Source organism: Prionailurus viverrinus, chromosome A2 (assembly GCF_022837055.1).
Source record: "Prionailurus viverrinus isolate Anna chromosome A2, UM_Priviv_1.0, whole genome shotgun sequence".
Taxonomy (NCBI): domain Eukaryota; kingdom Metazoa; phylum Chordata; class Mammalia; order Carnivora; family Felidae; genus Prionailurus; species Prionailurus viverrinus.
The window spans coordinates 97,922,817-97,941,777 of NC_062562.1; positions in this window are offsets into that span (position 1 = coordinate 97,922,817).

Below are 18,961 nucleotides of genomic sequence, written 5' to 3' on the forward strand. Positions count from 1 at the left end.
GAAAATAAGTTTGGAGTGTTTCCTCTCTGTGTATTATCTGGGAGAATTTGCATAAGTTTCGAATTACCTGTTTTCCTTAAAAATTTAAAGAAATCATTGAAAAAACTGGGCTTCCTCTTTTCAATGTGGGAGATTTTTAAATACTAATCTAAATTTCAATTTCATATTGAGTTAGCTTCCGTAAGTTAGTTTTCTACAGATCTGTCCATTCTGTCTATGTTTTCAAATTCTTGATAAAAAATTATCACTCTTACTTGTGTCTTTGACTTGGTAAATTCCATCACAGGTTCATCTTTACTAGTATTTTAAAATAACTTTTTTCTTTGTTGATTATCTTCATTATATCTGCTTTCTAGTTCATTAATTTCTCTTACTCATTATCTAATTTTTATACCTTCTTTGGATTTATTTTGTTGATTTTTTTCTAAAATCTTAAGTTTAGTAATCAGTAAATTAATTTTCAGCCTTTCCTTTTTTCTGTTTTTAGTATTAAAGGCTATATACATATACATACATCACCTTCCAAATACTCAGTATTCTTTTTTTTTTTTTTCAACGTTTTTTATTTATTTTTGGGACAGAGAGAGACAGAGCATGAACAGGGGAGGGGCAGAGAGAGAGGGAGACACAGAATCGGAAACAGGCTCTAGGCTCAGAGCCATCAGCCCAGAGCCTGACGCGGGGCTCGAACTCCCGGACCGCGAGATTGTGACCTGGCTGAAGTTGGACGCTTAACCGACTGCGCCACCCAGGTGCCCCTCAGTATTCTTTGTTTTATTATATGGTAGTTTTATTATTATTCTATTCTAGGTATTTGTTATTTTCCAAATAGATGATGATTATAAACTATATCCTTTAATGTATGATCTCTTTCTTAATAGTATTGAGATCTGTATGATACAGTTTTTTGAAATGCATGAAGGCCCAGTATGTAGTCTTATGTTTAATGCAGAAAAAGGTGTATTATCCAATTGTTGGCAGTATGGTTCCATGCATGCCCATTAAATCAGGCTTGCTGATGTTTTGTTTAAATGCTCCATATTGTTATATTTTTTCTTCTGCTTGTTCTAAAAATAACCAAAGATAAGGAGAATTTTTGGATTTGTAAATTTCCCTTGTAGCTCTATCATGTTTTGCTTAATATATTTTGGTGCTGTTTAGACAGATCCATACAACTTTAGAATTGTTTTATTTATTTATTTTTTTCTGGTGAATTGAACTTCTTACAGTTCTATAGGGATCTACCTTATCCTTAATAATGCTTTGTGTTTTACATTTTATTTTTGTTCCATTTTAGTACAGCTACAATAACCCGCTTGCTTTCTTGATTTTTTCTTTCTTTTTAAATTTTTTTTCATTTTTATATTCACTAAATTGAGCAATAGAATACCACCAGTTCCCTAGATGCGTTGTTCTTGGTGTTCCCTATCAATCACTATCCCTCTGTACTCCCAAAAGTGATCATTCACAACTTCTTGTTTTATTTTGTTTAGTATGTTCCTGGCTATCTTTTTTCCCCCTATTCTTTTATGGTCAGTTTCTCCAGGTTTCTGTGTTTCTCTTAAATTCAATCTGGTCATCTCTTTTAATTAGTAGTAGCTAAAATGCTGTAACTGGGGAAATTACTGTATTTCTGTTTATTTATGATACAAATAACTTGTGAATTTAATGTAAATACATTTATAGATCTGAATGTTGTTTATAAAAATTTATGTTGTTATGTTACCCTCACATCATGAGAGAATATTTGCCCATTACATCAATTTTGGCCTTGGCCATAGGACTTGATTTGGGAAATAGGATGTAGCAGACATAATGCAGCATAGGACTGAAATATGCTTATATGTTTCTCTGCTGTAGCCATGAGGAAAACATCCCTAGGTTAGCCAGCTGGTTTTGGAGGAGGATGAGAGACATATGGAGGAGATCCAAACCATTTAGCTCAGGCATGCCTTGATTACCAATCCTCAATCCATCTAAAGACCCACAAGCATGGATGCTTATGTGTTAATCCACTGAGTTGTGAAACGATTTGTTACTAAGAAATCTGTAGCAATAGCAAATAATACATTTTTATTGGTATACATTTTTGTGTGTCTACTATCTTGACTTTGTACTTCTTATTTGTCCCACTATTATTTCCTTTTCCTTTAGTGGAAATGTTATAATTGAGATTCAGCTGGTTTGTTTTATTTGCTTTTTCTCATTGTGATTCCTCTCTCTGTTTGGAGGTTGTATGTTCCATTTCTATTTTTTGATAAATACTCTCCAAATTTTATAATAAACAATAAACAAAGTCTGAAGTTAATATTCTATCCTTCCTTTAAAAAACACACACAAGAACTTCAGAATAATTTGATTTCAAACACCCGGAGTGAAAGTGACCACTGTTTTCCAGTAGGCTAGTTGTACCCTTTTTTAACTCCCAAGTTAAGTGTCATTAAAGTTAATATTTTATATACAGGTTATTTTTACCTATTTTTGGTCTTTTTTTTAGATTTCTTTAAATAACTCTTCTTTCTTTGCTCATTATTTTTTCATGCAATTCAGGCCTTCATTTTTTTTTTCCCTTAAAATATGGCCTTTAATGGTGAAGGTCTTTTAATGCTATATTCTACCAGTTTTTATTTATTTTAAGTATCTTCACTTTACTCTTGTTTTTAAAACCTAGTTTTGATAAGTACCTAGTATCTCCCCCCATATTGAAGATATTTCTCTGCTGTCTTTTGGCAACTATTATTGCTATAAAAAAAAAAAGTCTGCTGTTAGTATAATTGTTACTTCTTATGCATAATATGTATTCTCTTTCTGGCTATTATCAAGATACTTTCTTTGTCACTAATATTCTACAATATTGCAAAAAAAAAATACTCTACATGGATTTATTTTTTATTTATCCTGCTTGGAATAGAATGAGATTCCTGTGTTGGTAGATTTCTGTATTTTGTCAAATCTTAAATTTTTTTAGCCATTATGTTTTTAACTATTTCCTCAATTTAGATGCATCTTAGTTTTTTTTTTCCTTCTAGATTCCATAATAATGGAACTTCCATATTTCATCTCCTCCTTTTTCTGTGCTACTTTTTGGGGTGCTTAGTTAGATTTATATTTTAGTTCAGTCTCTCTTCAGTGGCCTTAACTCTGTGGTTAAGATATCCATTGAGTTCTTAATTTCAACATTTAAATCTTTTATATTTGGAGGCTCTGTTTGGATGATTTTCAAATATGCCTGGATACTTTTATGTATTCTTGTTTCTTGCTCAACTGTTTATCCCATATTTTACCTTTAAAAAAATTTAGGATTGTATATTTCATATCTGCAAATTCTAATATTTGAAGTTCTTGGGAAACATATCTGTTGTTTGCTGTCTTTCCAACTCTCTCATGGTGGCTAGTTTCTCTGGACATTTTTATTATGAACTTATTTTGTTGAACTTACTCTGTGGGATTGCTGTGTCTAATATCTGCATGTTTATATTCAGAGAAGATTTGTACTTACTTCTGCAGAGAGTCAGAAGTTACTATTAAGCTAGGATACTTAATACCACTTTGAGGGCCCTAAATTAATATGAGAATCTCAGCTTCATGTCTTCTACCCTGCTGTTCACCCAAGGCTTATTCTCCATTCACAAAACTGGTATCTACTTTTGCCTGGACAACCCTACATTTCACTTCTGGGGTTTTTCCCCCGTCTTTTATATTTAGCTGGCTGCTCTTCTATTTTATTTCTTAACTGTCATTTTGTTTTGTTGATTTGCCATGGAGATTTCCCTTAATCCCTAGGAAGAGCAATAATCCATTAAAAAGTCTGTTTGTGTAATTACCGTAGAACCTAAGTATATATATTTAATGGGTAAGACTTCAAATATCTAATGACCCACATTGTCCCCAAATATTTTCAATACATAATCTTGTTAAGGCTTTAAAACCCTTTTGTTGAGGTTGGTGCTGCATTATCACCAATACCAGATAAGAAAGTTAAGTTTCAAGTGAATTATTACTCTAAGGGTACAGAATGCCAAGCATGAACATTTGTCAAGGTTGGTACTTTGGAGATAAAATAGAATTTATGCATTGTAGGACTCTGACCCAAAGACACTTACAATGTAATGTGACATTCTTATCAAATCAATATTTTGTTCAAATGAAACAAACTTTTCTCCAATTAATAATAACCTTTTGACTTTTTAAATTGTTATACCTATCACCTTTAACAATTGTTTTAAATTTTTCTAACTTGTCATTTAAAAGTCCTCAAATGTTGCAAAATTTGACCAAATGCATCAACAGGCATTAGGATTTAATGACAATTTAACTTTAAAAATTATTTTTAGTTATCACTTCATGGAGACTGAGATAACAAAAAAAAAAACTAATTTTTCCCCCAAATAAGCCAGTGCTCCAGAGTAAATGATTTTGAAGCTAAAGAGGGATTTCAATTTCTGTATGGAGCCTTAACCATAACTTCTCTGGGGAATTGTCCAAGTCTGCAAAATAATACTTTAAAATAAGTACTTGCAAATCCATAGCTCTATTCATGTGAGCCTGAGCGTCATTAAGCCTCACATGACATATTCCATCTTGCAGACATTGATATAGAAACACAGAAGCATTAAGTGATTTTGGCAATGCCAGAAAAGGTCAGCCAAAGCTGAGTCACTAGCAATATATTTCATAAGTATCTAAAATAACAATCAGTTCCAGGGGATTCTCAGGCTTAAGAGACTCTGAAATATCTGAGGATGGTGGTTCTCAACAACATCACCCATGAACTTTGATAGAAATGCACATTCTTAGGCCCTATCTCTCACCTACTAAATCAGAAACTGAAGGCAGAGCCATGCAATCTGTGTTTTGACAAGGCTTTCAGGTCATTCTAGTACACCCCATGTTTGAGAACTATGACTATAGGCAAAAGTGTGGGCAAAAGACATGATTTTCTTCTCTCCACTTTCCTAGACCAGCGGCAAGCTACACTAACTTTTAAAAAGGAGATGAAAAGCAGTATTACTGATTGCAAAATCCATAGAAGCCACTAAATGTGATTCTCTGTAAAGATCCTTTGTAGGGCTTGTCCTGAACCTTAATGTCAGGCTAGACTAACCTGACATTATTTTTGAGGTAAGCAGTTTGTTACTAGTAATAAAATAATGACTTTTATAAATTATTAACTTTATGTAAATAGTAATGAGTATTTAGGAATATCCTTAAAAATAATGTCTCCCTCAATCATGTACATTCTGATATATTTATTTCTTCAAATTCAAGAGAAAAAATAGTGAAAAATCATTAATAAAGCATATACTAACATTTTTAGAGATTCAAGATTATTAGAAGACTATAATTCTCAAAAATTCTGTACACATTCATAGAATTGTCTTATGTAAAAAAAATTACATATGCTAGGCTAACAACCTCCCACAATCTTCTAATTTAGAGTAATTGAGTGATTGGTACAAAGTAACAAGGGGCATGGAAGGAAATAAGCAAGTCATGACCAGGAAAAAGCCAAGTGACATTCTATTTTGCATGGAAGATTGGGAGCAGAAATAAAGGAATGGAAGATTATGTCTTGTATACTTTTGCCTATAGTGGTAGCTCTCAAATTTTAGGGTATACTGGAATGATCTGAAGTGCTTGTTCTCCTTTTCTCTATCCAAGCCACACAGTCTGCCCCAGAAAAATCATGTGGCATAACAAATTTAGCCACATTTCAGAAATTGGACAGTATCATATTAGGGGGTCCAACCTTACAAGCAGATATGGTCAAAGAAGAGAGTTGACGTTAACAAAGACTCTGGGAGAGCGAGTCAGGGATCAGGAGTTCAGGAGACCACACATGGGCATAGAATCACCCCCAGGACAATATTACTGAGGGCTGAAGGATGGTTTAAGCTTAACTGTGCAAGAAAACTGGGAGCAAACTGGTTAGAGGTCAAATGCCAAAATAGTAAAAATCTAAGATGTCAGTGTAAGAAGTAGAAAGTTAGTACAAACCAAGATATGGGAAATGATATGCTAATGCAACTATTGTAGAAGAGCAGGGAGATCAGACAACCCAGCTGGATGAAGAAGATAGAATTTTCTATAGAGGAAAGGAAAGAAAAGATAGAGACCACAAGTGAAAGGAATTAAATTTTTGCTGCGCTCACATCTGATTCTCTACTTGTCTTCATTCCCAAATACAAAGATGGTTCCTGCAGTTCTTAACTTTTCCCAGATTGTGCATTTGCACAATCGATTGTAGACAACAGTCAAAAAGCTAAGGTCAGGCTCCTAACTCCCAAAGCTTACATGATAAAGCAGTAATACTCAACTATAATAAAGAGAGATCTGCTTTGGGCTGTGACTGAGCAATTGGTTTTGGTCTTACCCTACCACCATAAACAACCATAAAACTCATCACTTTTATCAGATATCAATCAGCTCATGAGATTAGCCCCATGTTAGCCTGGGCTTTCTGTCTTAGAACAATTCCGTGGCCTCCGCACAGAATACTGAAGCTCAATGGGAGAGCAATAGTCTTACCAAGTTGAGGAGACAGAAATTGGAGTTTAGTGCTGCTGAGTTGGCTGAAAGTTGCAGGACCGGATATTAGAGAGGAGGAAGTTTCGCTTAGGGCAAAAATAGCAAAAGTTTGCATGAGGCTTCTGCTTAGGTTGATGGCTGAGATTGGGAAGTCATGCATAGTGAGAAATATCAGGAGGCCAACCAGAAAATGGCTGCAGTCAGACTGAAAGCTGATCTGAGATACTGGTGGTCATGCAGTTCTGGGGATGTTGGAATTCTGGCCCAGCAAGGGTAAAATCTCAGTAAGCACCTCAGGCATTCACCTGGGACCTCAAAAATATCATACCCTAAAGAAAAGGGTCATATCCTAGCACACTAAGGACAGTATAGAAATAGACTTACTCTAACAAAACATTAAAAGGCCAACCATGAGAGTATTAAGAAAATACATTAGTAATTTGACTACCTACCACAATGTAATTCAGCAGTCTTTAAAGGAAGACAATGTAATCCTGACTCCCTACTGCATGAAATCTATAGTGTCCAGTGTACAATAAAAATTACCAGACACATGAAGAAGCAGAACCCCTGACCTGTAATCAAGAGAAATATATGGTCAATGGAAAAAGACTTCAAAATGACCCAGGTGTTAGAAATAGACAAGGATTTTAAAGGAGCTATTTATAAATATGTCTAAGGACTTAAAGGAAAAATGAATATAATAGAATGCAGATACAGAATCTAAGAAGAAAAATATATTTTAAACGAGGGAATTCTAGAGTTGAAATGTACAATATATGAATTTAAAAAAAACTTATTGAGTATGCTTGATGGCAGATTAGACATAGCAGTAAGAAAGATCAATGACCTTAAAGACAGATCAATAAAAATCTGATCTACAGTATTCTATAGATCTACTGATCTACAGTATTCTATACTGTAGAATACAGAGGAAAAAGGTTAAAAGAATTAACAGATCATCTGTGACTTGTGGGACATACCAAGTATCTTGATAGTCTTGATATTTGATAGCCTCAGAGGAAAAGAATAAAGAGAATGGCATAGAAACAAAATTGAAAAGCTAGTGCAAAAATTTTTCCAAGTTTGAGAAATATGTCAGCTTCAAGAACATCTGCAATCTCCATACAGGATAAATACAAAGAAAATCATTCTTTAGCATATTATAGTCAAATAGCCGAAAAAGAAGGACAAGGCAAATTTAACAGAGGAATAAAGAATGAAGAGAAAGAGTTTCTTAGAAAAAGAAAGTGTGAGATTGATTGGGACTGAATTGCTTGCAAGATTTAGTGCATACATCAGAATTCCAGGAGCTGTCGATAGGCTGAATGAATACACATTTTATGTCCTTGCTTGGGAAAAATTTACAAAATTCCTGATGGTGAATTGGCTTACAGGCTGTTGTCTCTCATTATTGCTTCCTGTCTTTGTGCAGTTGGATACAAATGTGTTACATGGCTGGTTCTGGCTGATTCTATACATTCCAGCCTAAAAAGCAAATAATGCTCCACAGCAGTATTCCCAAATCACATCACAAAGATTAATAACCCCAATCTCCTATCACTGTGCCATGGTATCCCCAAGAACTCTCTAGGATAGGAATTTAGAAATTCTTTTTTAAAAGGTCATATTACAGTTTTCCTTCTTGCAGCTGGGCCTATAAATCAGATAAGTTTCCTTGAATTTGAAGAATATCCCCAAACAGTACAAAAATAGGAAGCCAGAGACTTGATGTGGTGCTAAAAAGGAAACCTGCTGTAACTGCTGGTAATAAAACATGTCTTTGCCAATTAGGTCTTAAGGTGTAAGAGATGATCTTGCCACAGTTGATGATGTTGGTATTGATGCAGATTCCTATAAGGATATAGGAGTTCTTCAAGTCATTATCTCATTTATTCAAGGGTATCTCACATCACTGACCTGGGATCCAATGTTTCTGCCTTGTGATTTGCTTCCACAAATTAAGAACACTTTAATTTGGCCACCTCTCCACAGTGCAAGTCTGGCTGGTAAAGCACAAACATTGGTGCTAATGTTACTACCATTCAAAACCTTACTGTAGACTGAAGCAAAAGGAAAAATGTGCATTCCTATATACACTTATCAAGGTATTTTTCCATATTTTGAACCAAGTGGAAAAAATGAAATAATTAACAAAATTTCTACAATCAAAAACATGACACATCAAGCCCTGCACTGTCCAAACCCTTCATACACCATTGTACACCCTCAGCTGTGGGCGGATTGGAAGTGACTGTTCTCTTTGCATAATAATACAAGGCTACAAAGCAAACAAACAACCACCTGTCTTTAGTCAAAAATTTGATATTTTGTTCATCTGGATTTTTCAGCATTTATTTTTGTCAAGCCAAACACCTTGCACTGGATCACTCCCAAAGGGGCAGAACACAGTGCACTGTTTACCAGTCCCGGGGAAGACTCCAAACACTTCTACCCATTGCATCTTGCTCTTGGAGTTGCCAAGGAAAACACAACACAGTGAAGCACTGGATGTAACAATACTTTATTCACATAGAGAAGAGAAAGCAAGATCAGCTCAACTGGTCCTTCATAGCTAGCAATTAGCCTTTGTACCCTTCTCATACCATATTAGCACCCCTAACTCCCCTGTGAAGTTACACATACTGAAAGCTGGGGGCGGGGGTGTGCACGAGGCCACCTGCATACATGCTTAAGCAGAACAAAGAAGCATATATCTGATACAGGGAAAGATATTTCCACACAAGGTGATAACCCTGGCACAGGCTGTATGAGCTCTTTATCTCTTGGTGAGGATGTATTCAATGCTAAAGGCTCATTCTTATGTGGCTGAATGAGAGTCAAAGACTGCATGCGTGAGACTGCCTTTCCCAACAATTTTGAGCTTTTAAAATACTGTTTTAAAGTATTAATTTTGATTACTGGGTTTTGGCCTCTGTTTAGATTTTGCATTTGAATGGAGTACCTCACTCACCTCACCCAAATCCCACCCCTGGAAATTGTCTTAGAGACAAAGAGTGAATAACCAACTAGAGCCCATGATTCTGATGGTAGGTGGAATAATGGCCCCCCAAAGATGTGCACACCCTAATCCCCAGAACCTGTGAATATTTTACTTTATGTGGCAAAAAGGACTTTGCTGATATGATTAAGGTCAAGGACCTCAAAATAAGGAGATTATCCTGGATTATCTAGGGGAGCCCAATCTAACTGCAAGTCCTTTAAAACAGAGAGCTCTTTCTAGCTGCAGAGAACCAGAGATGGCAGCATGAAAAGGACTCAGTTTGTCATTGCAGACTTTGAAGATGGAGGAAAGGGACAAAGAGTCAATGAGGCCTTGGGAAGCTGTAAAAGGCAAGGGAATCTCCACAAAGGAATACAGCCCTTTGATTTTAGCCTTAATTTTAGCCCAGTAAGACCCATGTGGGACTTCTGACCTACAAAGCTCTAAGACAGTACATTTGTGTTGTTTTTAAGCCACTAAATTTGTGATTTGTTACAGCAGCAATAGAAAAGTTATACAATCCCTTCTTTCTCTGCTAATTGCCAATCTCTGCCATGAGGAACTGGGACCACCTGAGTGTATTCCCTGTATTTATAATGCAAAATTTCCATTCTCTGAAAGAAGAATGGTGTCTTGGTACAGTTTTAATCCCAGAAATATTTCTCTTACAAGTTTTTCAAGTTCCTCTTCCAGAAACTTGCAAATGCCTCACATCAATAGCTTCTCTCTAAGGAAAACAACAGTACAAAAATGCAAAAATGTTCCAAATTCTAGAGATGCTGCTAGGAAGTAATTCTCTGAGAAATTCTCCAGATTTCTTGAAATGGAGTAATATATCCTCCCAATTGCATTCCTTTAAGTTAATTACCTATGTAGTTTTATAAAATAATAAGTGAACTGTGGTGTTATAGAAGGCATACATACACTAGGCAAGGAATGAGGGGCAGTAGGCATAGGATTCATATGTGGCTCTGTCCAGGTCACATTAATTCTCTGGGATAAGATTTGTTTTTATAACCGAACCCCCATATGAATATCCTGGTCTTTTCCTTTGGAATTAAAATATGAACTTTTTACAGACCAAACCTTGATACTTCATCTCTCAGGGAAGATCAGCTTAGAAGACTGGCCTAGACACATGAAAAGATGCTCAACGTCACTCCTCATCAGGGAAATACAAATCAAAACGACACTGAGATATCACCTCAGGCCAGTCAGAGTGGCTAAAATGAACAAATCAGGAGACTATAGGTGCTGGAGAGGATGTGGAGGAACAGGAACCCTCTTGCACTGTTGGTGGGAATGCAAATTGGTGCAGCCACTCTGGAAAACAGTGTGGAGGTTCCTCAAAAAATTAAAAATAGATCTACCCTACGAGCCAGCAATAGCGCTGCTAGGAATTTACCCAAGGGATACAGGAGTGCTGTTGCGTAGGGGCACTTGTACCCCAATGTTTATAGCAGCACTCTCAACAATAGCCAAATTATGGAAAGAGCCTAAATGTCCATCAACTGATGAATGGATAAAGAAATTGCGGTTTATATACACAGTGGAATACTACTTGGCAATGAGAAGGAATGAAATATGGCCTTTTGTAGCATGGATGCTACATGGATGGAACTGGAGAGTGTTATGCTAAGTGAAATAAGTCATACAGAGAAAGACAGATACCATACGTTTTCACTCTTATGTGGATCCTGAGAAACTTAACAGAAGACCGTGGGGGAGGGGAAGGGAAAAAAAAAAAGTTAGAGAGGGAGGAAGCCAAACCATAAGAGACTCTTAAAAACTGAGAATAAACTGAGGGTTGATGGGAGGTGGGAGGAGGGGAAAGTGGGTGATGGGCATTGAGGAGGGCACCTGTTGGGATGAGCACTGAGTGTTGTATGGAAACCACTTTGACAATAAATTTCATGTTAAAAAAAAAAAAAAAGACTGGCCTAGAAACACACCTGAAGTGGCCAGGCTGCAGTGGACTCAATATAGAATAGGTAGAGAAGGGAGAGGAGACAAAGGAATGAAGAGGGGTTGACACAGCAGGAGATGGGGTAGGGGGCAGGTTATATCATTTAAAATTTAGAATATCGTTTATATAGTTCAACCCTTCACGGGGCCTATAATGTCTAGGTAAAAAGTGTGCTCAATAGAAGTTTGGCTGCTTACATAAACAGTGTTTTAACTTAAGGGAGAAAAAAACTTTTAAAACTCCCAAAGTGATAAATTGCAATCTCTAATATTAAGCTCATTCATGAATTGTTCGATTCACTCAATTTTCACTAAGCTTTAAAATATGAAATGCATCCACAAAATCAATTTCCCATCTGCATTTCTAGGTAGGAAATGGAGAGAACAGAAATAGTTTTAACTGGAGATCATTTTTAAAAAAAGGTTTAATAAACTTGGCCATAGAACAGTATCTGCAAATTGTAAGGACTATTTTACAAGGTAACAGAAAATTGTATAATCTTGGCCTGATGTAAGAGATTAGCAGATTGGTTCAAATTCGCTACCTGCACTTCCTAGTTTTAGAAGTGATTCTCAAATGTATACTTTCACATCCACATGCAAATAAATGTTAAGTGTCATCAATGGCTTTTTTGTAATCTAAAGTATTCTTTTTTTTTTTTTAGCATATGAACAGGGTCTAAAGATTTACCAAAATCTTGAAAATTACAGATATTCAATCAGTATCCCAGAGTTCTCTTCCACTCAGTGGCGATCTTTTCAATTCAATATCTAGAAGCCAAAATAATAATACTTATGGAAAACCCAAGAGTGCTGTGTTCCAAAACAAACAAAAAACAACCAAACAAGCAAAAAACAACAATTAAAAAAAAGCAAAACAAACAAGCAAAAAAACAACAGGCTCTCAGGTTAAAAACAAATTAATTGGTTGTACTTTTTGTGGAGTTTGATTTTTCACATTCCCAGGAAAGGGAAGACAGGGACAGGGATCGCTTTGGAGGTTTTAGAGAACATGGTTTCTTTCCACTGTTGTTTACACAAAGCACTTGAGATCCCCAAGGCAATTCAGCACTGCCAAGAAAAATCTCTGTCCCCCACAAACTAATGAGCCCTCATTCCCAACTCAATAGCAAATGTGTACCTTTGCCTTTACTTGGAGAAAACAAGGATGGTCCAGGTGGAGTTGAATATCAGAAAAGAAACATGTAAATCTCCCAAATTATCTAACAAGTGAGCTTCCTTTTCCACATATTTAACTGAAAAATTATATTGATAAGGTATAAAATGAAAAAATTTTAAACTTGGCACAATTTTATAAAAAACAGACTTACAAAAACACATAAATATTCCTGTTGATAGGCATTTTTCCACACTTGATGTAATATTCCTTCCCCAAGTTTATTGGAAGAAACTTTGGGGTAAAGCATTTTATTTTTTTCTTTTGATGAATCAATACAAATCGATATAACCCTACAGTTATATTTTGTGTGCATATGTTGCATATAAAATGTTCATGTATGTTGTATTGATTTTTTCTTTTTTTTTTTTTAACTCTCATTCTGTTTCTGTTTAGTACTTTCTACTAACAAGACACCTGGAATCTGGGGTTCTACTAATGGGGCAGCAGCTATACACAAAACACATATGAGGCAAATTTCCCTACCTTTAGAGTCATAGCACTGTGTAACTCTGAGAAGAAAATGCATTAGGAAATCTTTCCCAGACCTTAAAAAAGAAAGTGTTGTGTTTTTTTTATTCTAGTAAAAAGTGTTCTAATATGTCTTCAGAATTTTTAAAAACTTATCACTATTTCCATGTAATGACAGCCCAATCATATATAGAGACTCCATTATCCTTTTCTTTGGTTTAACAGAGATTTCTGCTCAGAAGAATTTAGTACTAAGAGAGTGGTCACCAACTTCAAAAGCTTTACACTTTAGATATATAGATACAATGATTATATACATACATGTTTTTTTTTTTCGAAATGTATTGGTTGTATATTTATACAACCAGTTGTGTCTCTGGTGTTAAGTAATGTCAAGCAAACTTTGCAGTGCATGGACAAAGTTAAGCAGGATACAGAGTTTATTCAAGCTACTGCCATAGGGGAGAGAGACTGAACTCCATTCTGCAGAAAGCAAAGTTGGGAGTTCGTTAAGAGCTGCAGTGAACTAGTGGAAAAGTACTAGAGAACATTAGTGGAAGGTTGATCAATGAGATATGTAGAGTACATTCCTGAGTTTGCAAATGTCTTCCTCTGTGATGAGGCCATATGTGTTAGCCCATCAAGGTTAGGCCCCTCTACACCCCCCCTCTTCAGAGCCGGGGAGATGGGTACTATCTCCTTTGATATACATTTCAAAGACATGGTTCCCTGGTCCTTAAAAGACATTTCTTAGGGCACCTTGGTGGCTCAGTCAGTTAAGCATCTAACTTGGGCTCAAGTCATGATCTTGTGCTTCCGGGTTCGTGAGTTTGAGCCTGCCCCAGGTTGGGCTCTGCACTGACAGTGCCGAATCTGCTTGGGGTTCTCTCTTCCTCTCTTGCTGTCCCTCCTCTACTCGAGCTCTCTCTCAAAATAAATAATTTAATTTTAAGTTTTAAAAAATTAAAGAAAGAAAGACATATCCAGGGTTGTAAAACCAGCAAGAAGCTGGGCAAAAGTTTACATCATTTCAAAGGGGCAGAGAAAGAATTTATAAATTTTGTAAAGTAAATACTCTTAAGAAAAGGGAGTTCAGGGTCCTAGAGTCGGGAAGACTAAAACTTCATCAGGCTGAGGGAAACTGTAAGGCCATCTTGGTCCAGAACAAGAAAAGGGGAAATCTAAAATGAAAAAGTTACTTTTGAACAGTACCTTCAAAAAAAAGGCATATAGCCTCTTCGGAAGGAGGGGAAAATTGTCTGAAGCTGAGATAGGGCTCTGCCAAGAGCAGGCTGACAAGTTCCATCCAAGGACTGGTAAACAGAGCCTGGGAGCCAGAGAGGAAAGCCTGAAAGAGGGAGGTGAGGATGGCCATTAGTTACAGGAAACGAGGGGGTGAAGGGCCTTGACACCTGTGATTAAGAGTGCTAATTTGGCTTAAGAGGTAATTGGGCATTGGCACAGGACTCTAAGAGGGGAAATAATGCAATCAAGGAGAAGCCAGAGGAAGATGACTGTGACAGCTGTGAGGGATTTGAGGGTGCAGAGGCTGAGGCGGGAAGACCAATAAGGAGGTCATTATCACACTGCCTGGATGTTAGAGTGTTCCACCTCCCCACTCGCTCCTTCTCTGTCCCCTTTTCTTTCATGAAGCACTTTTCCTGTCTCTGCTCCTTAATTATCTGTTCACACTCCAGTCCCTATGACCACCTTTTAAAAAATCCAACTGCCCACCTTGTTTCTTTGAAATCTCTCCACAAGGCACACTTCAGCCATGAGATTTAAGACGTAATTAAATCATCAGATCCTTAAGGCAGAAGATGTGAAGCAATAATTAAGATAGTTTCCTAAGTTTGCCTGATCATAAGACCCAAGCTGGGATTTTTTTTTAAGCAAAAGTTTATTTTTGAGAGAGAGAGAGATGGTGGAGGAACAGGGGAGGGGCAGAGAGAGAGGGAGAAAGAGAATCCCAAACAGGCTCTACGCTGTCAGCTCAATCTCATGAACTGTGAGATTATGACCTGAACCAAAATCAAAAGTCAGCTGCTCAACCTGAGCCACCCAGGCACGTCCTGGGATGTTTATTTTTAATACGATGTGTTTAATGTGTTTTGGGACTTTTTGAAGTATAAATTTGTGGGCCCCACTACAAACACACTGAAACAGTGTTGTCCAAGGGAAGGGTCCAGCAATATGTATTTAAAGAGAGTGCACCAAATGGTGGTTATGATCTGGCAGTTTGGGAAATGTGTTAAGGGATAGCCTGTAGCTGGTGATGCTGTGAGAGAGTCTTCATGGAAGAAGTGTTTAATGAGTTGTCTTTTAGAATATTTTTCTCTCTGTTTTGGTTCCCGATGGCAATAGTACATTAGGCTAATAGTGGCTGCCGAATGAATAATATTACCTGGAAAACTGGTAAAGTACAGTAGAAATATGTTCCTGCCAACCATTGATTGGCTTGACAGAATAAATGCAATCAGAGAAGAATCTGCACAGCACGAGAAAGGCTGTGTAGGCAAAATCACCACGTTGGGGATGTGCCAGAGGCTGAAAGAGTGAGGCTCCGGACACACAGCTACTGAAGTACGTGTTTTTAAGGTGAATTTCTGCATCTCTTTAGCTCTATCCCAGTAGGAAGGAATATAGTAGGTCAACATCTGGTTGAGGAAATGAGTATTACACCATACCGATACTGCCGGGTTTATATTGCTGTGCACCAAGTGAATCAACACTGAAAATGCTCCTTTAAGACTTTGAACAAATGCAGAACAAAATGTCTCAAAAAAATAAGATTTAACCTGCAGTATTATTTTAATGAGCCCAATTTTCCCCATGAGGAAGAGACATTAGTATATTCATCCTGGGCCTTCGTGAAAGCAAGTTGAGGATCTGGGAAGAAAAAGTTGAAGGAAACTCTTGGACTCACACCTAAAACAAGAGGACAGTCTGGTGCCATTTGTGCTTTTCCTGCTAAAAAGCTTACCACCCAGTGTCCTCTGCCTACAGTGCACCAGAGCTGAGTGCAGAGCAGCTGAGCAGAGAGCTGGACAGAAAAGGGCATCCAGTTTGAAGGTCAGACGAGAGTAGAACAAGATGGTGACAACTGTCACCAACATCTGTTACCTTCCGGCCAGCTCAGCTCTGGTGGGACACAGCGCCCATCTGATTGTTCATGGACTCTATTTGTCAAGATTACCATTCTCTCTCTCTCTCTCTCTCTCTCTCTCTCTCTCTCTAGCTGATCCAGGTGTTGTCCTGCTGAAACTGAGCGATTTTCTTTTTTCAAAGTGCTACCTTCTTTTGGTCACGACCCTTACCTCATTTTCAAACAGAAACAAAATAATGAGCCATCTCTGCAGAGCTTTTCATGTCAAAAGTTCTTATTCTCGAAGCACATGGGGGAATTATGGATGCAAGGTTCATGTACAGAGTGACACACACTATGCTAACAATAACCCCATCCTGTCCCACGGTGGAGAGCCGTCGGGATATTTAATTTGCTTTTCAAATGCAATGGAAAACTTGAAGGGCTTTTTCCCCCCTTGTATTTTCTTCTAACACAAGCAGTACAGAAGAAATGGAATCACAGAAAAAGCAGGATAGTGAAGTTCTGGTGTTTCAATCTAATGTAGACATATTCTAGAAAAGATTTTTTCAGCTTTACTGAAATACAGTTGACATGTAAGTTTCAGTTGATGTGTTGATTTGATACACTTATATATTGAGAAATGGTTACCAAGGAGCAGTAGTTAACACCTCACATAATTATTTCTTTTTTGTGGTAAGAACATGTAAGAACATGTAAGATCTCTCTTAGCAACTTTCAAGTACATAATACACTATTGTAAAATGTAATCATCATGCTGTGCATTAGATTCCCAGAACTACTCTTTTTTTTTCAATTTCAGCTTAATCAAGGTATAACTGATATATATAAAATTATAAGATATTTAAAGTGTACATTGTGATGATCTGATATACATATACATTGTGAAAGGATCCCCCATCCAGTCACTTAACACATCCATCACCTCACATATTTGTCCCTTTTTTGTCTTATGGTGAGAACATTTAAGTTTTACTCTCAGCAAATTTCAATTATACAGTGCAATGTTATCAACTATAGTCACCATGTTTTCCATTAGATCCTCAGACCTCATTTACCTTATAGCTGAAAGTGTATACTCCTCTACCAACCGCTCCCTATTTCTCCTTTCCCTTGCCCCTAGTGACTACCTTTTTAGTCCCTGTTTCTGTGAGGTTTTTTTTTTTTTTTTTAATTCCACATATAAGTGATACTATGCAGTATTTGTCTTTCTCTGTCTGGCTTATTTCTCTTAGCATAATGCCTTCAAGTTCAGCATGCTATCACAAATGGCAGGATTATTTTTTAAGGTTGAATAATATTCCATTATATATACAAAAGATTTTGTAATGCAGTTTGAATGTGGATGCAACAGAAAAAAAAAGAAATATTAAGGTATTAGTAAGAATGGTGATAGGAAGAAAAGTATATATGTCTTTTTCATAATATGCTGGATTTATCCTAGTAACTTCTGATCACTTTTAAGCATTCCATGTGTTCTTCCTTCAGTACTTGATGCTAATTGCTGATAATGCTAGTCTAGAAGACTGTGCCTGTCCTCTTATTACTGTGATTAGTAAATATTAAATTAAAGTTATTAAATAAATTATTAAAACAAATATAATATTAAAATAAGTTAATATATGCCTTATTAAAGCAAATGTAATATTTGGTTATGGTATTTATGAATAAGGACTATATATTTTGATTTTGAAACATATGGAAAAAAAGTCATAAGCAAACTTAAATTGAGAGTTTAATGAGAAACTTGGGAGAATATTTCCAAAAAGTTAAAATGTATATATCCTTAATATAGAAAGAGCTAATACAAATTACCAAGAAATTTATTAACATCCTAACTGAAATATAGACATATGCAGATAATACTCAGAAGGAAACTACCTATAAATAGGTTCAATGGCCAATTCCATTTTTTAATAATTTGCAAATTAAAAGATGAAATATAATTACTTGAGAATATTCAAAACTGGCAAAGCTGCAGTGATATAGGAAAACTAGTTTTGTCCAGCAAAAGTATAAATGGACATAACTTTGTGAAAAATGATTTGGGCACTGAAGTTTAGAGCTTTCCACTCAGTAGTTGAATGACTAGAATGCTATCATAGGCAATAAGTGATGTGAAATGATTCATGAACAAGAGTAATTCTCATTGAATTTTTTGTAATAATGCAAAACAGAAACACTCTAATTTCCATAAGGAAAATTGTTAAAAAGAGCTTGTAGAAGACTTAATTAAACAGGGAGATACAGTATGAAATTGCTTACATAAATATAAAATATATGCAGATATAGTTATTATCCTAATTATATATATTTTAAAATTTTTTTAATGTTTATTCATTTTTGAGAGACAGGGAGAGATAGAGCATGAGCAGGGAAGGGGCAGAGAGAAAGGGAGACAGTGAATCTGAAGCAGGCTCCAGGCTCTGAGCTGTCAGCATAGAGCCTGATGTGGGGCCTAAACTCACGAACTGTGAGATCATGACCTGAGCCAAAGTCAAACACTCAACTGGCTGAGCCACCCAGGCACCCCATATCCTAATTATATATTTTAAAATGTATTTACCCACAAGATCTGTTACTTCAGGAATATATACTTTGGAATTTCCCACATTTTTATTTTAAAAAATATTTTTAATGTTTATTTTTGAGAGAGAGAGAGACAGAGTGTGAGTAGGGGAGGAGTAGGAGTAGGAGAGAGAGGGAGACA